The sequence below is a fragment of the Humulus lupulus genome, chromosome 3, assembly GCF_963169125.1.
Source record: "Humulus lupulus chromosome 3, drHumLupu1.1, whole genome shotgun sequence".
In the NCBI taxonomy this organism is placed as follows: domain Eukaryota; kingdom Viridiplantae; phylum Streptophyta; class Magnoliopsida; order Rosales; family Cannabaceae; genus Humulus; species Humulus lupulus.
Genome location: NC_084795.1, coordinates 189,238,073 through 189,261,101, shown reverse-complemented (window position 1 = coordinate 189,261,101; position 23,029 = coordinate 189,238,073).

The window sequence follows — 23,029 nt, the reverse complement described above, 5'->3', positions numbered from 1 at the left end:
GCTATTTTCTGGGTGGGGAGATTTTGCATTTTTGGGCTTTTGCCCAGGGGGCTCGGGGGATGTTTCCGCTACATTGTTTTGGGAAATTGGAGGTCCTGAGAGTACGGGATTGGTTCCGGGAAGTGGTTTTGGATTGGTTAGTATTAAAGGGTGTTTTATGTGTGTTGTGACTAGGTTTTCGGAGAGGCTTGGGATAGAGGACCGTGCTCGTGACTCTGGTGCATTGTGAAGCTTGGGATACAGGTAAGAAAACCCTTGTTCCCATAGAGCTTGTATGCCGGGCTGAACCCAATGTGTTTGAATTGCAGGGCGTAGCCCTTTGATTGAGTTGGTTAGTATTCAATATATGTTTGTTATGCTATGAATGCAATTATGTGAATGATCGGCAAGAGCCGGGAACGGTGTAGGCTGAGGTCGACAAGGGCCGGGAACGACAAAGGGTCGGGAACGGCGTTAGGCACGTTGAGTGCAAGGCTGAGTACGGCAAGAGGCCGGGAGTAGTGTTGAGCACGTGGAGTGCGAGTTGCCAGGGCGAGTCCCTAAAGGATACCTGGGATATCCTCACGGTGTGGACCGCGAACCCAGGGCCTGGTAAAGCTCCTGGGACGGCTAGGCCGTATGTGTTTAGCCTATTGATGGCCAGTTTGTATACTTGGTGTATGTTTTGCATATGTTATATGTTTGTGGGTTTTCTTGTTGGGCTTCGGCTCACAGATGCTCTGTGGTGTAGGTAAGGGTAAGAAGAAAGCCGACCAACCATGAGTGTAGCGGGCGTGAAGCGGCGTGTACATGTTTGGCCAGCCTGGCTACCACAGCCAGTGGATTTTGGGAGATGTTTGTAAATAACTCTAGATTTTGTCGTTTAGTCGACTTGGTTTAATTTGTATGTGGTAAATATTTCTAAACTGTATTTTGGGATCCCAAGTGGTAAAATTTTATGATTTTCAATAAAAATGGAGTTATTTCTAAAGTTTTCCTCTCTTTATGGCTTAATTACACTATTTGACCTAAAACCTCGATTAGCGAGTTGATCGCACGCTTTTTTTTAACTCACTTAGTAATGGCTCTAAGGAAGTAGGGCGTTATATTATCTTCCGTTGTGGCCTGTGTACCCCAAATGGTAGAGGGTGCCCTCTAACTTGCAGCGGGTCGTGGCCCTAGGGGGCGGACCGCGCCTCAAATTAGGGAAAGTGACGAAATTGAAGTTTTAAGCTCAGGAACTCATATGTTAAGGCTTGGGAAGGATTCTACTACCCGGTTTAGTGGAATTCGAGGTCCCGGAGGCTAGTATGTTATTCCAAAGGTTTTTAATTGATTCAGATCATGATGGATATTTATTAATACGTTGTGACTAGGTTTTACCGCTCAGGCTCAGGATTAGGAGTCGTGCTTGGGATCGCTTTGGGTTGTCATCTCGGGACACCAGGTAAGAGAATTGTTTGTGCCCGTAGAGCTATGTGGTGTATAGTTATATGTATTGTTTATAGTTGTTATGTCATACATGTGATTATGAGTGATCGGCAAGAGCCGGAAGTGGCAAGAGAAGGAAGTGGAAAGAGCTGGAAGCAGCAAGAGCCTAGAGCAGCAAGGGGTCGAGATCGGCGTTAAGCATGCCAAATGCAGGCTGCCAGGGCGAGACCCTCAAGGGTGTTGTACACACCCACTCGGCTAGGCCTCAGACTTGGTGCCTGATAATGCCCCTCGATCAGCGAAGGCCACAACTATGTTATGTGTTGTTGTGTTATTGTGCAGCTATTATATTGTGTTGTTATTGTATTAATGTGCTATGGTGTTATTACATTGCTGTGTTATTGTACTGCTATGTTATGTTGGATTAGCTTATACAGGACCTTTATTTATTTTCATGTATATCTAATATTAAACAAATTAATACGATATAGCCTAAAACATGTTTCAAAAATTGAATTCAAAGAGAAACAAAGAACAGAATACTTACAGTATACGCAGCGGAATTAAAGAGTCCTTCCTTCAGTTTCTCTAACTCTTGTATCCTCTCTGTCGCAGAGTATTATCAAGAAACTGAACCGAACTTCTATTTTCTTCACAATCTTCCAATGTATCCTTAGAACCACCTAGACTAGTGTGGACAATTCTCAACACATGAGATAGATATAGAGAGAAGAAGAGAAAATAACAAATAGGCTTAGAAAATGACTTGTGTTTAGAAAGAATCTAAAACTATCAGAATATCTGACTTGTGACTCATCAAACTTATGTTTTGACTTCTCTCTAAGCACTCTTTTTATAGACTCAATTAGGCCATTTAATTTAATTAAAAAAATCAATAAAATAATAGCCATTTTGAAGCCCTAGGTCGAAATTATCATGGGCTATAGGCCCGTGAAATTTCCCATTTGATTATAAGCCCATTGGACTTAAAATCAAGGCCTGTATTATTTTCTATTGATTTAATTAATTAAATAATTATTTAAATCCTTTATCAAATTAATTATTTATAATTTGAACCTTGATTTAAATTTATTTATTAATTTAGATACCAATTTATCTTAATTAATAAATCTGCCATAATTTCTCTTTTCTTCTCAAAATTACACAACTTTGTGAAACTATCCAAAATTGACCTGGTCAACTTTGATAATTCTAATTGATAATTAAATCAATTAATTGAGACTATCTAGATGATTTTATCCAAGGTACAATGGGGACCATGGGCCTATGAAATCAAGCTCCAATAAGTTATCATAAATCTAACAAATAAATTTACTAACTTATTAATTCCTCGTGACTCCACTATAGACTCGGAATTGCACTCTTGAATTTATAGAACGCTCTATAACAAATATAGATACGCTATTAATTATCCATTGTTACAACCATAATTGTCACTCAATCCTCTATAGACGGTCTACAATGAGATAGGACTAAAATACCGTTTTACCCCTCATTATATATTATCCTTAAAACACTTAGTTCCTTGTAAATGATATTTCAGTAAACTAATTTAATTACTGAAATGAGATCTCTATCATTTAACACCTTGAACCAAACTAAAAGGAAACCATCGTTTCACTTCTTCATCAGAAGCTATAGATGCTCATATCTATGATTAACACTCCCACTCAATTATACTACCGAGTTCCCAAGATGTAAGTATGGGCTAGTCCGTAGGGTAAGCTGGTAACGATCAAGTCAAAGAACTCAAATAATACAATCAGTTAGAATACTAACCACTCAGAATTGAGATTGAATTGACCTATGGTCAACTATATGATATGACTAGAATAGATAATAACAGTATGTTTACTTATCTTATCAACTGTCAATATGTAACGCCCTACTACCTTAGAGTCGTTACTAAGTGAGTTTAAAAATGTGCATTCAGCTCGCTAAATGAGGTTTTAATAATAAAAGTGTAATTAAATAGAAATCTAGGCTGTAATCTTTGAAAATCCCTTAATTCATTGAAAATTTCAAGTGTCTTACATTTGGGATCCCAAAACATGGTTTATAAAATATTTACATCTCAAAACAAGTCTATAAGAGGTTAACCACCAAAATTAGGGTTTATACAGCCATTTCTCAAAAATACCCCCAACCAAAACAGTCGGGCAGGCCAAACATGTACGTGTCGCCCCCACGCTCTCCGTACTCATGGCTGGTTGACTTTCTCTTTGCCTTTACCTGTAACACAGAGCACCCGTGAGCCGAAGCCCAGCAAGAAAACTCATACAATACATAACATATGCATATCATACAACCATTATAACAGATAACTCATATCTAATCAACAGTCCATAGGATTTAAACACATATACGACCATGCCGTCCCAGAAGCATTACCAAAGCCTGGGATCTCGGTCTACACCGTAAGGATATCCCATGTATCCATTGGGGTCTCACCCTAACCACAAGCACTCCATGTGCTAAGTGGTATTCCCGGCCCCACTGCCGTTCTCGGCCTTCGCCATTCTCGGCCCTTCACCATTCCCGGCTCCTTTGCTGTTCATTCTGCTATAACCACATATAGCATTCTCAAACAACAATCAAATATACAATAATTCATTTAAAGCTACATCCTAGCAATAATACAATCTAGGGTCGTGCCCTGCAACAACACTATGGGCCTATGCCCTGCTCTACGGGTGTTACAGTTTTCTCACCTGTATCCCGAGCTTTCCGATGCACCAAGGTCACAAGCACGGTCCTCTATCACGAGCCTCTCCGAAATCCTAGTCACAACACATATAAAACTCTTTTAATACTAACCAATCCAAAAACCACTTCCTAGAACCAATCTCGTACTCTCGGGACCTCTAATTCCCTAAAACAATGTTTCGGAACCATCCCCCGAGCCCCCAGGCAAAAGCCCTAAAAATGCAATATTTGGCTGTCAAAAATAGCCTAGAGTCGCGGCACTCCCATCAAGGGTCGCGGCGCCCAGAAGCTTTCCCCTAATCCTGATGCATGCTTGCATCGTGGCACCAAAGAATAGGGTCGCGGCGCCCCTACGCGAACCCAGATTTCTGGGTTTTCTCCTGCATTTTTCCCGAGCCAAAACAACTCCAAATCATCCCAAACAAGTACCTAAGCCCCAAAATCAATTTAAAACCCCAATTAAACCCTTTAACAACCAATAAACATAAAAAACAATCTCAATTACACAATCACACTCAAAATCCATTCTTGAGTTTCAAATTTCAGAAACTTAAACCATGGCTTCCAAGACTTAAACCAGAGTTTGAAAACTATAAATTATGCCTCTAAAATCTTAAACCACATCAAATACAAAAATTAAACATGCTAAGGATTCTTACCTCAATCAAAACTCAGCTTGAATTCTCCTCAACTCCAACTTCAAGCCACCTTCCTTTTGCTTACCCAAGCTAAATTTTCAAATAAAACCAGCCATCCTATCTTTAAATTTCCACACTCAATCTCTGAAAATCAACCTTAAACTCAAGCAAAAACAGAGCATAACTCTTACCTTTGAACAATCCTAGCTTAACTTTGATTTTGGTTGCCTTCAACCCTCTTGAATTTCCTCCTAGGTTCCCAAATTCAGCTTTCCTCTTCTTCCCTTCTTCTTTTAGCTTTTTCCTCAAATTTCAGCATAAACCCAATTGTGACTAAGTATAAAACGTGATTCCTTTTTCCCTCAACTGAACCTTATCTAACCCTTGCCTAATGACCACTTTACCCTTCCATTAGAATCCCTTCCTAACTAAACCTCAAGGGCACTATTGTCCTTTCTCCTATTTTACAATTCTACCATTTTTTCCATCTAACCTTATTACTCTCAGCAGTTACTAATGGTTACACAGGTTACTCAATCACCAATAACCATTAACCACTAATTCTCAAATTTACAAGATTCCCAAAGTACCCCTAGGCTCCTCCCGAGCCAGGTATAAAACCCCGTTGTGACTTTTAAATTAACTAGCTCCCTAGGACCGTCTCAGCACGTGCATCACATTAATATCACCACACTCACGTGGTACAAATCACATAATACAATTATCACATTTATGCCCTCAGCGGGCTAAAATTACCAATTTACCCCTATCATGCAAACAAGGTCCACATGCATATTTATACCACCTAAACATGCATTCTAATCACATACTCATTTAAATTCATATATTATCATGTTAATTCACTTATTGCCCTCCAGGAACGCTAATCAAGGTCCTAAACCTTATTAGCAACTTGGGGTGTTACATAATATCGGTCCTGTCCGATGTAACAAATACATCCGATCTTATCTACTTTGCTAATGTTCTGGAAAGAACATAACACTATAATGTGTAAGTAGATCATATCGTAGATTGGCAAGTCAGTGTAAATCCGGTGCACTGACTAATCTTAGGACTAACTTATTTTGAACATATAATCATATTTATATTCCACTGTGATTACGTCACTATAAATAAGATTAGCTATATGCTCGGGATTTAATAGAAGTTTATATTAAACAAATAATCATGAAAATAAAACATGTGAGCAAAGTGATTGACCAAGTCAAAAAATGATTTCTATTCTTTTATTGATAATAAAATGAGATTACAAAAAATCTAGGTTTTAATTAGGGCATAAAACCCCAACATGTTACTGTATTGTTGTGTTGTTGTACTATTAGGCTGTTATGTCGGTATGCTTCTGTGTTGTTATACTGCGGTTATGTTGTGCATTCCAATGGAAATATGTAATTACATGCTGTCTACGATTAAGTATGTATTTGTTGAAGTATACTATTGTATTCTATGCTTGAAGTTCTCTTGCTAGGCCTCAACTCACGAGTGCTCTGTGGTGCAGGTAAGAGCAAGGAAAAAGGTCAAACGACCATGAGTTGGAGGGCATGGAGCGGTGTGTACATGTTTGGCCTACCTGGCTGCCACGGCTGGGGTTGTTTTAAGGAACATGTGGTAAATGTTCACTTTTGTCGCCTAGGTCGACTGTACCAAATCTTTGGATTGTAAATGTATTTTAAAATAGTATTTTGGGATCCCAATATAATATTTTTTTACGAAATTTAATGAATGACCAACTCTTTTTATCTAATGTTCATTAAATGAGTCTTTATTTTGATTTAATCACACTTTTTAACCTAAAACCTCGATTAGCGAGCTAATGTCACATTTATAAATCACATGGTAACGACTCTAAGGAAGTAGGGCATTACAAATAGCCTACCGACCAGCACTAGAAACATACCGAGCAGCCTGGCTTGGTACTTAGTAGCGATTCTACCATTCTGTATTGTCTTTTACACCTAGAAATCTACCTATATTCACTCGTTATCTTGTGTAAACATTTAAGATCAATACAAATCTAAGATGAAGTAGGTTTTTACCATTTCTTGGGGCCGACCTCTATAATTCTGGTGTTCTTTATTATTTACTGCTAATTATTATTAGGTTATTGGTTTATTTATGGTTCATTGATTGTCTGAGTGAAAGCTCTCGAATTAATTATTTTGACTCCGCGTCAGTTGGCTAAAAAACCAGTCAACAACTTCAAAGCACTCAAAACCTCAAAAACTTAAAACTCAAAACCAGAATTTACCTCAGAGAATTCGAATCCCCAGATATTCCCTTAGCTTGAAAGCTTCTAGACTCCCCCAAAACAACTTCAATTCCCACAAAACTTGCTTCCAAGCTTTGAAATTCAAGAGTGTCCTTCAAAGCTTCAATGAGCACTCACACAAGGGAGAGAAAGAGAGGGAAACGAGAGAGAGGAGAAAGAGTATGTGTTTTAGAATTATGAGTTAATCAACTCAGCAACTTGGCATATATCAATCAAATGGTCCAAAAGACCAAAATGCCTCTACATCACAACTTCCTCTCAAAGCCCCTCAAGGGAAAAAAGGGTATTAGGCATTCTAACCCCACTAGACCTCAAATTCTCAATTAATTCCGTCAAATACCAAATACCAATATTTTTCCCATAATACGACTCATACTTCAATGAGTCGCGGTAACTCACCGAATTACCAAAATACCTCTTGACTCACCTTGAGCCAGGTATTAATCCCCGTTGAGACTATACCGCTAACTTGCTCAAAAGAACTAACTCCTGCCGAATATCTCAAATATATCCTCATAATAATGTGGTCTCAATCATATAACACAATATAATCATAATTATGCCCTCAACGAGCCAAAATTACAAATATGCCCATTTAAATAAAACAAGCATTTTACACACATTTAATACACTTAAACATGTATAACCAGACATATCATAATATAACTCATGCCATTCGCATAATCACATAGATATTCAATTAAGTCATATTATATTCCAATAAAGCCCTCCTGACACCCTAATCAAGGCACTAAGCCATATTAGGAACTTTTGGACGTTACAATTTTGTACATTCTCTTTCCCCATATGTCTCTTTTAGTTTTGTGAAAAACCACTGCCATGATGAATCATTTTTAGAATCTCCTATTCTAAAGGCCAATGAGAAGATGTTATTGTTTGCATCAATTGTTGAAGCAGTGAATATAGTCCCTCAAAACGATGTCTTCAAGCAAGTTCCATCAATCACAATGACTAGCCTACAATGTTTCCATCATTTGATGGAATTTGCAAATGCTAGGTGCATATATTTGAAGCAATCTTTATTATTTGTTACCAGTGTGTTATTGTATCTGGATTTGACATTTTTAGCTTGTGAAGGTAGATGGGGAGTTTCTGGTATGAATCATCTTGGTTTCCTCTTGCCCATTCTAAAGTTTTTTCTCCTGCTCTCCAAGCTTTTTGATACCCCATCGAAACACCATAATCTTCTAGCATGTCGCTCATGATGTCATTTGGTGTGTGTACCCTCTTGATTGACATGCATTTTGTTTTGATTAGTTCTCCAATCACATTTCAATTTGCTTGCCTGTTGTCTTCCATGATGACGTCCAAGGAGAACTTGGAGATTTGACATATTTTCTTATCTTAATTTTTTTTTGTTTTCCTGAATTTTGAAGCTCGCAATAACCAAATACAATTATTATCCACACAAGTAACCAAGTACTCTCTTGGTTTAGATCTGTTTGTCTTGAATTGGAAGTTGTGGATCATAGCATAAGAACATAGTGTAGATTTCAACAACTTTTTGTCCTTATAAATTTGTCCTTCTCCAACTTTGAACACCCTGTGATTAGTGATTATTTATGTTTCTTCCTCTTTTTTTTCTTCTATTCTCTCTATAATAAACTCAGCGACATTATCAGTTATGTTAGTAATGGTTGGGAATGTTTGTACCTGGTTACTGGTACTGGAAGTTGCTTCTTCATATTGTAACTCTAGAATTGATTGTTGGTTGTTTAGTTGCAGAACTAACATTTCTACATCTATGTTCGGTATTGGTGTTTCTTCTTCATATGCATTGCGTGCAATAATTTGGATTAATGCTTCCTCAAATGTGGTGATGCATGGTGGTAACCCAGAAACTGCATTTTGCATATTTTTTAGCTCAATCCAACTATGCGTTTATAACCGGTTACTTTAGCCAATGCTTTTTATCTTATTTTCTGTAATCTCTAAAATATGCAAATGTTTTTGACAGATTATTGTTCAAAATGTATCATGTAACCGGTTAAACGATCACATCCAACTAAATGATGAACGAATTTTCAGGTTCTAGAATTTTATAGGGCCTAATTGGTATACAATCACGATCCTATTTTATGATTTTGGAAACAAAAAATCAGTGGGCCCAACAAAAATACATGATTGGTTCAATGATTTCAAAAATTATTTTCAAATTTGAATCCAAAAATGAGGCAAAAAACTGAAAACGATAATATCACGTTTTCATTTTATCCAATCCTAAAATCCAAAAAACTCAAAGTTTGACTTTTTTTTTTTAAAATGCATTAAATTTGACTTAAATATTTAATAATATATTTCAGTTACCTATTTCATTAGAAATGCTATTTGGAGGTGTATATGTGTTTATTATAAATCTTAAAAATTTAAGCATTTTTTTGTACTTAAATTCAAATAATTTTATAATTATGTATTAATTATAAAATAATATATTTGATTATAAATTAAAAAGATACAAAAAATATATATTTAGAGTTCAATGTGTAGATAATGTAAATATTAAAAGATATAAGAATATTATTGATAATTAAAAGTAAAAATTTGAAAAGAATAACCTATATATATATAAATATTATTGTATGTATATGATATAAAGAAATTTAGTAAGATAAATTAAAATTTAATATCATGCAATATTTCTTTATAATTATTAAATTAGTTTTCAGATTTAACTCAACTAATAACATATTATGATATTGTTATATTTTCAGATTTTCTACCAATCACAGATTCAACTTTTTAAAACTCAAAAATAATTCACAGATTATAAACCAATCATATGTTCAGAAATATGTTTTCAGTGACAATATTTAGATTTTTATTTCAGAATAACAGTTTTTAAAACTATTGTTTTTCAATCTCGATTTTAAGTTTCAAAGAAGATATTTGTAAAACTAGTTTTAACATCCAAATTTTATTTCAGATTCCTCAATTAATTATTGTTTTTTTAGCTATTGTTGAATAATTTTAAATGATGTGTGTTGACCCAGGTTTTGGTCAACTGACACGGAGTCAGAATATGCTTGATGTGAATGAATGCGTTGAAAAGAATCGAATGACAAAAATAATAAGAACACGATGTTTTATAGTGGTTCGGCCCCAGGATTTGGTAATAACCTACGTCCACTTAGATTGTTATTGATGTGAAAATCAACGGAGTGATCAAAGAACTAGGGTTCAATGAGTTTCACTGACCTCTGAAGAACAATACAATATCTTAGATAGAATTACTCTAGTATCAAATAATTCGAAAGCCAAAAGTCCCTTCCCTGAGCTATCTTTCTCTATTTATAGGCTCAAAGGGGATTACATGAGATTGTTACAGATATTCTCTCCTGAATAATCGGATACTCAGGAGATTGTGTGAGTTAATTTCGGGATTTACAAAGATCTTTATTGGAACATCATGCCGCATGCGGAACCATCGACCAGACTGGTCGCAGGGAAGACTGGGCCGCCTACTGCCTGTAATGTACCTTCTGGTCGATACACTAGTAGAGTTCCTCCAGATGTCAGCCACGTGTCCAGGGATCACTTGCCACGTCATCAATGCCAGTTTTTTGGATAACATTTGCCCCCCAAGTTTATTTATTACGAGCAATAAATAAACTTTTGAGGAAAAGACCCTTCGGTGACCCCGCCATACGTGTCAGAACCCTTCGTGTGTTCTTGGAAAAAGCAACCTACTCTTGTCCAATCATGACTTTTCGGTTCCCCAGTAATAACTCGACGGCTATCTCGCTTCCCCATACTTTGAAAAAGGGAAACTTATGATTACACCTTTTTAATGCCACAAACAAACTTATATAACATCTCTGAAGTTTTCTTTTTCTTTTTACGCACGCTATTACCCATTCCAGAAACCCTAAAACCAGAGCTTCCATCTTCTCCTGGAGACCGTTCTTCTGTGCCTTCAAGACTCGCCCAGAGAGTTCCTCAATTTCCGAAGACCCTTTACCAATCTCCACGATCTTCTTCTTGGTAAGTTTTTGGATCCTTATGCTTCAAATTTTCGTAATGCATGCTTCTGTATGTTGACTGTTGAGTTCATCTGCTTCTGGGTTGAGTTGTTTGTTAATAGAATGTCTTGTGGGTGAAGAAGGTAATGAGTTAGTTTGATAGTTGGGATCGTACTTTTAGGACGTAAAACCGAAGTAAAAATTCGATTTTTTGGCCAGCCGAAAAATAGGTTTTTCTCGCCCTAAGGGGAGTTAAAAAAGCTTTTACGAAAAACTTTTCGTTTCCACCCTTTGATCCGTTTTTCAAACTGCTCGTGTGGAAAAATTTAGCTTTTTGTTAGAATGCTGCTGTATAAAAGCTTGACTTTTATACTCGATCAGCGTTATTCTAAAAAGCCTTTAAAAATTCTCTATCCTCACCTCCCCATTCTTCTGTTTGCAAACTTTGATGCCAGATTTGTGGGGAGGTGAACGGCCCATCGACGACGATCTTCTCGCCCAACTGCTCGAAGGTGAAGAACAACCGACCGACCGAATTCACGAGATTCCTTTTTCACGATCTTCCTCCAGACCTCATCCTTCTCCTCCTCAAATGGCACGCACTAAATCCTTAGGCAAGAAAAGACTTGAATCCGATGATAGTCCAAACCCTCCTGCCCAGCCTGATTCGCAGGCTAGGGTTCCTTCGACCAGCGGTCGAGAAAATCCTGCTCCTGACCCTAATATCCAAACTAGAGCCCGCCCTCGCCATCATAATCTGCCTGATGTCGAGTGGTATTTCTCCCCGACCAGCCTAGTGACTCCTAGGATGCTTGCTAATTACCTTAGGAAGTATCCTCTCACAGAGGTCAACCTCAAAATTCCTGCTGCCGACCAAAGGGCTAACCTCCCCGGAGGTGTATACAGCGCTTGGTCTCGGTATCACATAGAGGCAGGGGCTAGCCTCCCTCTACATCCTTTTTATCAGGGGGTGGCCAATTATTTCGATGTCGCCCCCTTCCAAATTACTCCAAATGGATATAGAATGCTGGCTGCACTCTATATCCTGTACAAACTTGAAAAATGGCCAGAACCTACCCCCCATGAGGTCAATTATCTCTTCGACCTCAAGTCCAACCCTCAACAATATGGGACGGGCTTCTTCCATCTCTGCCACCAGGAAACCAGCCAGACCTTCCTGACTGACACCACGCACATATCCAACGTGGGGCAGTACAGCAAGGAGTACTTCCTTACGCCGGACATGACCAGCAACAACCTGGCCTTCGCTCGAGGAGGTAAGTGCTGTTTTTACTGGTCGATACTTTTCAATAAGCGGAATTTCCTTCATCTTTCTTAAAATATACTTTGTCTTTCAGGCCCATGGTTACGTCCGACCCCAACACCAGACATGGTGTTGAGGTCCAATGCATTGGCCAGGATGACAGACGCAGAAAAAAGCGTCAAGTCCCTGGTTACTGATGAAAACCTGAGGCTGTCTGGCCTCCTGGCTCCTCGCCAAGAAACAAGAGGACCCGTGGTAGCCGATGCTGCTGCCAAGGAGGTTCCCGAGCAGCAACCTCCCGCGTCCCCTCCACGAAGGAGGCCAACGGGGGTTACAATCAGGGAACCCGCGGGCGATCCTTCTACAGAAAGGCCCTCTGCTCCCCAAGGCAAGGGGAAACAAAAGGCAAAAGAGCCAATTATAGACTTGGGGGAATCCTCCGATGAAAATGGTACAGTAATTTCGCTTTTAAATAGCTTGCCAATTCCCTGTCACTTGTTTGACGGGGAGGGCAACTTTATGTATACTCCAAACCTAGGGTCAGACTTCTTCAAGCCAGATAGTGAGTATGTGACTAATAGAGTCAATAGTGTAGCGACCAGTAGTCGTAGCTCGGGTATTAAACTTTGTGACCTCTTTTTTGTTTTATCGAGAGTCTTTATCTGCCTTTATCTTATCATTTGCATGTGTTTTACTTGTATGCAGATATGGCCACTCCCAACGTCTTTGACTTATACCAGGCTGAGGAGGAAGTAGAAGTACCTCTGGTCCGGCGGAAGTCGTCCAGGAGACACAATGGCGAAACAAGCCAGGGACCTCCTGCCAAGAAGGGTCGAACAGAAGATCCTTCCAAGGACGTGCCAACTGGGCAAACTGCTGCTCAGCCTTCGGCCCCTGTTGAGAAGGAAACTCCGCCTGCCCCGACGAATCCTCCACCCGCAGCTGCCAAAGAACAAACCTAGAGAGACGAAGCTCTTGGAGCCAAACTCTCGAATCGCGCCTTACGAGTAGCCAAGGACTACCTTGCACACATCGTGAGGTATGACCGTTGCAAGGAGGCGATGGCTGAGGCAGAGACTATGGGGTCGACCAAATTCTGAACAGGGCCCTAAATGAAATGGCTAGCGTAAGTGTTTCTTCTTTTTTTGGCTTCCATCTTTTACTCTCTGCAACAGATTCTAACTTTATCCTTTGTCCACAGGCTTTGCTGACTGCAACTGCCGCCCGTACCCGCGCCCAAGCCACCATCGACCAGGCTCGGGCAAAGGCCATCGAGAGGTACCAGGTGAAAGCAGCCGAGGACTATTCGGCTGTAGAGGCCAGGCATGCGAAGGAGTTGGAGGCAGTCACCCATCAGAGGGATGCTGCGGTGACAAAGCTATCGGAGGCTGAAGCTTCGAAGGCAGTTATGAGGAAGCAGAGAGAGGAGTATCAGGAGGCCAGCCGAGTCCAATATCGTGAATGTAAGAGACTGGGCGAGGAGCTCAAGTCCAAGGACGAGGCCATCACTACTCTTGAGAGCCAAGTAGAGCAGCTGAAACTTTCCAATGCCAAAGATCTGGAAAGGTATAAGAACGCGACGCTCCGGTGTTTTTACAACTTCTGGAAAAACAATCAGGGCGCCAACTTCGGTTATCTTTAAGAAGATGTCAGAAATGCTGAGCTGGCCCGCTGCACTGCTCAATTGGCTGAAGAGGAGGCAAGAGCAAGGACCCCTGCTTCCCCAAGCATCGCTGGCGCAGAGGAAGAATGAGTTGTTGAGGATGCGACCAATCAGAATGCTGATAAAGACCCTCCTGCTCCTAATGCCTCTTGAGCTTTTATTATTATTTTTTCTTTCTTTTGTTTACACGACCCACAGGTAAAAGATGCTTGGCAACAAACTTTTTTGAATTTGCTGCATGGGCAACAAACTTTTCCTTTTATTTGAACAGTTACATCCAAGCAGTGATGCTTGCAGTGTAAAAGATTGCATTATAATGCTATAATATTTTCATTTATTATAACATTTGTCCGTATGACCGAACTTAGCATAGTACTTTGGCTTGATTTAACAAAATATAAATTTTGAAAAATACTCTAAGTACCTTAGCATGCTTTCACTCATTTTGCTCATGTGTTTACATACCTCATGGTACGCTTTGCTATCGATGTGCCTTATATGCCCCCCAAGTGATCGAGGAGCTTTAGGTCCTTGGTCACTTGCCTTGACCATGACCTGTTCGAACATTTCTGCTCGGGTGAAAAAGTAATACTTGTAATACAGCAAAACAACACACGAAATGAACAAATACTTGTAAATATAAATTTACAAAGGTTGGCAAGAATGATTGGCTACGCACAGTCCCTTATAATCTCGTATTAAAAATGGACTAAACATGTCTTTACAAGTGATCCTAAAATAGGATCTTACATATACGAGCGATTAGCCGTACAACGTGGCTAACCCTCTTTGCAAAACTTGTAAAAAGTAAAATTTAATACAAGCCAGTCCTTTAAAAAGGACTGTTCACTGATAATACTTGCGCAGGTGTTCTCCATTCCAATAAAGTGGAACAAGATCTCCGTTTAGGCGTGCAAGTTTGTAGGTGCCCGGATGAAGGACTTCTTCAATCTGGTAAGGTCCTTCCCAATTAGGTCCGAGTACTCCAGCAGTGGGGTCGCGGGTGTTTAAGAAAACTCGTCGTAGCACCAAGTCACCGACGTTGAATTTTCTTTCTTTAACTTTGGAGTTAAAGTACCGGGCGACTTTTTGCTGGTACGCAGCAACTCGGAGTTGGGCCTTCTCCCAAATCTCGTCAATTGAGTCTAGGGACTCCATCATCAGTTGGCTATTCTGGTCCTGGTTGTATGTTATGCGTCGATGTGAGGGGGGATCTAACTCGACAGGCAACATAGCCTCATATCCGTAAGCTAAGGAAAATGGGGTATGACCAGTCGCTGTTCGGTGAGATGTTCTATACGACCAAAGGACTTCAGGCAGCTGCTCTGGCCATGCTCCTTTAGCGTCTTCGAGCCTCTTCTTCAGGGTATCTTTAAGAGTTTTATTCACGGCCTCGGCCTGCCCGTTTTCTTGGGGATGCGCAACTGAAGAAAAGCTTTTAATAATTTCATGCCTTTCTCAGAAGTCGGTGAATAAGTCGCTGTCAAATTGGGTTCCGTTGTCTGAAACGATCTTTCGAGGCAAACCATACCGGCAAACAATGTTCTTGATGACAAAGTCAAGAACTTTCTTGGTCGTTATGGTAGCGAGTGGTTCAGCTTCGGCCCATTTGGTGAAGTAGTCGACTGCCACAACTGTGTATTTTACTCCACCCTTTCCTGTGGGCAGGGACCCAATCAAATCTATCCCCCATACCGCAAAAGGCCATGGACTTTGCATCTATTTTAACTCGTTTGGAGCTGCTCGTGGAATCTTGGAAAACCTTTGACATTTATCGCATCTTCGTACAAACTCCATTGAATCCTCGTTCATAGTTGGCCAGAAGTAGCCTTGCCTTAGAATTTTCTTTGCCAAACTCTGCCCCCCAGCGTGATCCCCGCAGAAGCCTTCATGCACCTCTTTCATGAGTTCCTTAGCTTTTTCTAGTGTAACGCATCTGAGTAGTGGCATTGAATATCCTCTTCGGTTCATAACACCATCGACCAGTATGTATCTAGCAGTTTGCCTTTGTAGAGTTCTGGCTTTGTTTCTATCTGTCGGTAGCACACCGTTCGTCAGATACTCCAAGGAAGGTGCCATCCATGTATCCTCCATTCGAATCTCTATATTGGTCTCAACTGCTTGTATGCTTGGCTCACTCAGTCTTTCTACTGGCACAATGTTCAAAGTGTTAGCATCCTTCGCGCTTGCGAGTTTGGCTAAGGCGTCTGCGTTTGAATTTTGATCCCGCGGTAATTGCTGAAGGGTGTACTCCGTGAACTGGGCTAGTAGGTCTTTTGTTTTATTCAAGTAGGCCACCATTTTTAAGCCTCGCGCTTGATATTCTCATAGAACTTGATTCACCACCAGCTGTGAGTCACTGTAAATATCAAGTGTCTTTATACTCATGTCTTTTGCCATTCTCAGTCCAGCGAGGAGTGCTTCGTATTCGGCTTCATTATTCGACGCGGTGAAGTCGAACCTAATGGCGCAGTGAAATCGATGCCCTTCCGGCATTATCAATATCACTCCTGCCATTGCATGAGATTCGTTGGACGACCCATCCGTGAATAACTTCCATGAAGGAGCTTTCTCTTGAGGCTCAGGCGCACTAGGCTGTTCGCTATGTTCGCTGTCTGGGAGTTCGGTGAACTCTGCAATAAGATCGGCCAAGACTTGTCCTTTTACTGCTGCTCGCAGTGAATAAGTTATATCGAACTGCCCTAGTTCAACTGCCCATTTTAGTAACCGTCCAGCTGCCTCTGGTTTTTGGAGGACTTGCCGAAGGGGCTGGTCAGTTAAAACTGTGATAGGATGGGCTTGAAAGTAAGGGCGCAGCTTCCTAGAGGTCAGGATTAAGCAGTATGCTATCCTCTCAATTGGTGGATATCTCAGTTCTGCCCCGATCAGTCTCTTGCTAACATAGTAGACCGCTTTTTGTACGCCTTCTTCTTCTCGCACTAGTACCGCGCTAGCAGCAACTTCAGTAATCGCTAGGTAAATAAACAAAGTTTCTCCTTCGATTGGCTTTGATAAGATGGGAGGCTGTGCCATATGTGCTTTCAAGGCCTGGAAAGCTTGCTCGCAGTCTCCTGTCCATTCAAACTTCTTATTGCCCCTGAGCAGATTGAGAAAAGGGACACACTTGTCTATTGACTTTGAAATAAATCTGCTTAGGGCTGCGATTCTCCCGGTTAAACTTTGTACATCTTTGATTCTTTCTGGCGATTTCATGTCGATTAGGGCCTTTATTTTGTCGGGGTTGGCCTCAATTCCTCTTGAATTTACAATGAACCCCAAAAACTTCCCTGATCCAACTCCGAAGGAACATTTGAGGGGATTTAGCTTCATCTGGTATTCGTTCAATACATTAAAGCATTCTTGTAAATCCTTCACATGTCCTTCTACCTTCTTAAACTTTACCAGCATGTCGTCCACGTATACCTCCATGTTTACTCCGATCAGCTCCTTAAACATGTGGTTGACTAGCCGTTGGTAAGTCGCACCTGCGTTTTTCAGTCCGAAGGGCATTACTTTATAACAGTATAAGTCAGTATCGGTCTGAAAGCTGGTGTGATCCTCGTTAGGGGGATGCATGCTAATCTGGTTGTAGCCCGAATATGCATCCATGAATGAGAGGATCTCGTGTCCTGCAGTAGCATCGACTAGCTGGTCGATTCTCGGGAGTGGGAAGCAATCCTTTGGGCAGGCTTTATTGAGGTCTGTAAAATCCACGCAGGTTCTCCATTTGTCATTAGGCTTGGGAACCAGCACTGGATTGGAGACCCACGATGGATAAAATGCCACCCTGATGAACCCATTCTCCTTTAATCTTTCAACTTCTTCTTTCAAGGCTCTCGATCTATCCTTATCGAGCAGCCTTCTTTTTTGTTGCACAGGTGGAAAAGTCTTGTCTATATTCAGGACATGGCTAATAACTGCAGGGTCTATCCCAGCCATGTCTTTGTGCGACCAGGCAAAAACCTCCTGGTTCTTCCGCAAAAATTCCACCAGCGCGTGTTTCGTGGTTGATTCTAGGTTTTTCCCGACCTTTACGACTCTGGTCGGGTCTTTTTCGTCGAGTTGGACCTCTTCCAGGTCCTCAACGGGTCCAACATTCTCTTCAAAATCCCCAAAGCGAGGATCTAAATCTCTATCCTCACTTTGGGCAACACCCTATTTGGTGACTTCATCACCGGATTGGGCTTGTGTATCAACCGCCATCTGCAACCTATCTGAGGTAGTGCTCTTTGGCGTTCCCTGTAACACCCTACTACCTTAGAGCCGTTACTAAGTGAGTTTAAAACACGACTGTGCAACTAACTGACTCTACGAGGTTTTCAAAGACCAAAGTGTGACTAACCGGAAGTTAAGGCTGTAATCTTTGAAAATATTTAGTTTCATTAAAAACTTTAAGTATCAACATCTGGGATCCCAAAAATAAGGTTTACAAAGTATTTACAACTCAAAAATAGATTTACACTTGATTGACTATCAAAAGAACAAGTTAATACAGCCATATTCAAAATGCCCCCAACCAAAGCAGTCGGGCAGGCCGAACATGTACGCGCCGCCCCCACGCTCTCCATACTCATGGCTGGTTGACTGACCCCTTGCTTTTACCTGCAACACAGAGCACCCGTGAGCCGAAGCCCAGCAAGAAAACTCAAATAGTACATAACATATGCATATATTATACCAGCATATAATCCATTGATAAACAGGAAAACCATCAGACTGAACAAACACGGCCATGTCGCCCCAGAGGCCTAACCCAAGCCTAGGGTCTCGGTCCTTACCGTAAGGATAACTCATGTATCCATTGGGTCCCACCCTGACTATAAGCATCCCATGTGCTAGGTGTTACTTCCGGCCCCACGGCCATTCTCAGCCTTCGCCGCTCTCGGCCTTAGCCGTTCATTTCATTATAATCACACATATAGTACATCTTGAAATAATCTTTCAATCATATGATAATTCATTTAAGGTTATACATTAGCACATAATACAATCTAGGGCCATGCCTTGCAATAACACTATGGGCCCATGCCCTGTTCTCGAGTGCTACAGTTTTCTTACCTGTATCCCGAGCTTTCCTGATGCACCAAGGTCACAAGCACGGTCCTCTAGCACGAGCCTTTCCGAAATCCTAGTTACAACACACATAAAACACTTTTAATACTAACCAAACCCAAAACCACTTCCCGGGACCAATCCCGTACTCTCGGGACCTCTAATTCCTTAAAACAATACATTGGAACCATCCCCCGCGTCCCCGGGCAAAAGCCCTAAAAACCCAAATTTTTGGCTGCAAAAATGGTCTAGGGCCACAACACTCCCCTCAAGGGCCGCGGCGCCCAGCGGCTAGGCCACATCCTGAAGCATCCTCGCGCCGCGGCACCCAAGAACAGGGCCGCGGCGCTCCTTCGCGAACCCAGATTTCTGGGTTTTCTCTTGCGTTTTTCCCGAGCTACAACCTCCCCAAATCATCCCAAACAAATACCTAAACCCCAAGATCAATTTAAAACTTCATATGAACCATCTAACAACCTATAGACACTAGAATCAAGATCAAAACACCATCACACCCAAAATCCACCCTTTGATTTCTAATTTCAGCAAACTCAAACCAAACTTTAAAATGCTTAATTCATGCTTTAGATTTCTCAAATCAAAACAAAAACCAAACTTAAATGTGCATAAAATCCTTACCTCAAGTGGAGAATTCACCCAAAAGCTTCCTTGATCTCCTCCTAAACTCCCACTTCAGCCCCTTCTACACTTCTTCTTCTTTTTCTTCTTCTTGCCCTAGCTTTTTCTTTCTTCTAGTTTTTCTTCTCTTCAATTTTTATCAAAACCATCAAATGACCCAATGCCCAAACCGTGTACCCCAAAAACCCAGCTGAAAATTGTCTAAATCCCTTGCCAAAAGACCATTTTACCCCTTCCTAATAATCCTTCCTAACTAAACCTTCAAGGGCACTCTTGTCCTTTCACTTCTATTTCAATTCTACCATTTTCCATCTAAAACTTGTTACTCAAAGCAGTTACAAACGGTTACACAGGTTACTCAATCGCCAATAACTATAACCTTTAGTTCTCAATTCAACTTACAAAATTCCTAAAGTACCCCTAGGCTCCTCCCGAGCCGGGTACAAAATCCCGTTGTGACTTTTAGACTAATTAGCTCACTAGGACCATCTCGACGTGTGCATCACAATAAAAACACCACACTCACATGGCACAAATCACATAATACAATTATCACATTTATGCCCTCAACGGGCTAAAATTACCAGTTTACCCCTAACATACAAACGCGGCTCACATGCATCTGTATACAACCTAATCATGCATTCTAATCACATATTCAATCAAATTCATATAATATCATGTCAATTTACTTCTTGCCCTCCAGGCATGCTTAAACAAGGTCTTAAACCTTATTAGCAACTTGGGGTGTTACATTCCCTTTTTCACCTTCGTGACTGAGGCGTTATAGCACTCCCTGGCTTCCCTCTGGTTCCCCAACACGCGTCCTACCCCTGCGTCCGTTGGGAACTTCATGGATAAGTGCCACATTGAGATGACGGCCCGTAGATCAACCAATATAGGCCTCCCAATGACGGCATTGTACGCCGAAGGACAATCGACTACCACAAAAGTAGCGAGTAATGTCCTGGTAGCAGGCGCTGTACCTGTCGTCACTGGTAGTCTGATCAATCCGGCGGGGGTGAGTCCTTCTCCAGAGAAGCCGTATATCGTTTGGTTGCAAGGCTCCAGGTCCTTAACGGACAACTTCATGCGTTCCAGCGAAGACTTATACAGGATATTCACTGAACTTCCTATGTCGACCAACACTCTTTTGACTATCATGTTAGCCATCTGGATATCCACGACCAGCGGATCAGAATGTGGGAACCGGACGTGTTGGGCATCGTTATCGGAGAAGGTTATTTCGCCTTCCTCTGATCGAGCCTTTTTTGGCGCGCGGTCCTCCACAGTCATCATCTCGATGTCCTGGTCGTGGCGCAAGGTCCGAGCATATCGTTCCCTGGCCTTTCCGCTATTTCCCGCGAGGTGCAGGCCTCCACAAATGGTCAATAATGTGCCAGTCACGGGGGCAGGCTGTAAGGGTGGCGAGCGTTGGCGTGTGGGCGCCTGCTCGTTGCTACCCGGAGCTTCTCGTTGGGAATTTCCCAAGGCCCGTACGTATCTTCTCAAGTGTCCTTGTCTAATAAGGAACTCGATTTCGTCTTTCAGCTGGTTGCATTCGTTGGTGTCATGTCCGTAGTCGTTATGATAACGACAGAACTTGGTGGTGTCTCTCTTCGAAATATCCTTTCGAAAGGGGCCAGGTTTTTTATAAGGCACACTAAAACTTGTGGCCTGATAAACCTCTCCCTGAGACTCAACGAGGGCAGTGTAGTTAGTGAACCGAGGTTTGTAACGGTTACCCTTGGCTCGTTTATTGTCGGAGGTGGAAGGCTCATTGTGTGGTCGTTTTCCACCATTCTTGCCATTGCCGTTGCCGTTCCCGTTGCCTTTGCCGTTGCCGTTAGGTTTAGACCCATTGGCGGCTTTGGCGGGCTCGGCAGCCTTCTTATCCTTGCCTGAGGGCTTTCCATCGTCGGCAATGGCATCTTCGAGCTTGATGTAACGATCAGCCCGGTCCAAGAATTCCTGGGTAGTTCTAACTCCTTCCTTGCGGAGGCTCTTCCAGAGGGGGGAGCGACGCTTAACTCCTGCGATTATGGCCATCATTTTGCCTTCGTCCCCCACTGTTTTTGCTCTAGCTGCTGCTCGCATAAAACGATGGATGTAATCCTTCAGCGACTCTCCATCCTGCTGGCGAATTTCAACCAGCTGGTTTGCTTCGGTCGGATGCACACGCCTTGCATAGAACTGTTCGTAGAACTCCCTTACGAACATCTCCCAAGAAACTATGCTTGCAGGAGGGAACTTAAAAAACCACTCCTGCGCGGCCTCAGAAAGTGTTGCAGGGAAGATCCTGCACCGAGCGTCTTCGGACACTTTCTGAATGTCCATTTGTATCTCAAACTTATTGACATGAGATACTGGGTCTCCGTACCCATCAAAGTTTGGAAGCGTAGGCATTTTGAACTTGCTTGGAGTTTCTGCCATAGCTATCCTCTGGACGAAAGAAGTTCCTTTCCTCCTATCGTGGTCGATATAAGATGTCCTTCCCCCGACCAGCTGTTGCACTGCCTGGTTGAGGGCATCTATCTGGGCCTGTACAGCAACAGGGATCACTGTAGCCTCTGTTGTTGGGGGGACGTTCTCGCCATGCCGCTCGCGGCGATCGTTGAGTACGTCTCGCAAATCCTCGTCTCTTCTCCGCTGCTCGCTACCCCCGAGCCGGTTGAAGACATTATTTTGCCTGGGCTGCCCCCCAGCATCCCATTTATTGGGTTGGTCATCTTGAGGTATCTGGCTCCCGCCTCTACCTCTCTCTTCATTCCTCCGACCAGCATTTCCCTTGCCTGAGTCGGCCTCATTATACCCATGGCCATCTCTGAACCTTGATTGGCTATGGTGGGATCGACTGTTCCCTCGATTTCCATCTCTGGCTGAAACGTCTCGAGCGTTAGAGGGTGGCCTGCGCTGGTCGTTGTGTCCCCGTGCATTATCATGCCGTGGGGGACCCCGGACCGCAGAGCCTAACTCTGAGTTCCTCCTGTTACCAGGAGGATACTGACCTCTGTTCGGAAGGTTTGGCTCATCACCCCTATGGCGTCTAGGACTGCGAGGTTGATGCTCGGTCCTATTATGCCTCTGGTGCAAGGGATTGCCGCGACCAGCCTGGGATGGAGGCTGTGCCTTAGGGTCCAGCAGGACATCGTCATGGGGCACCTGAGGCTGCTCGGGCCTTTGTGGACTCGAGGGCTGGATTGGTGGGCTAGGATTAGGACCCCTTTGGGGTGGTCCATTTGTAGGATGTTCAGGCTGCGAGGCAGGTGTAGCCTGATTCCTAGCCAATTGTAAGGCTGCCTCGAGGGCTGCCATGGCTTCGCTCTGGCGGCGGTCCATCTCCGCCTGCCTTTCGCTTAACTCCGC